The following is a 347-nucleotide window of genomic DNA, read 5'->3' as shown; positions in this document are numbered from 1 at the left end:
TGAGTTTTCTGCATTGCTGTCAATGGGGGTTGCAGGCTGGGGGGGGGCACATTTTTGAAGGCACAGACTCAAAACTTTCAGGGTCTCATCAGGAGACTGCCCTAATGATTCCCCCCAAGTTTGGTGCAGTTTGGTTCGGGGGGGGCAAAGTTATGGACCCTCAAAACTGTAGCCCCCATCTCCTATTAGCTCCCATTGGAAACAATGGGGGATAGGGGCACCCCTTTTGGGAGTCCATAACTTTGGACTCCCTGAACCAAACCTCACCAAACTTGGGGGGTAGCATAAGGACAGTCTCCTGATGATACGCTGAAATTTTGGTGCCGCTAGCCTAAAAACTGCGCCCC

Source organism: Sphaerodactylus townsendi, linkage group LG03 (genome assembly GCF_021028975.2).
Source record: "Sphaerodactylus townsendi isolate TG3544 linkage group LG03, MPM_Stown_v2.3, whole genome shotgun sequence".
Taxonomy (NCBI): Eukaryota; Metazoa; Chordata; class Lepidosauria; order Squamata; family Sphaerodactylidae; genus Sphaerodactylus; species Sphaerodactylus townsendi.
The sequence above is the reverse complement of the archived record's forward strand: the minus strand, read 5'-3'. Positions refer to the sequence as shown.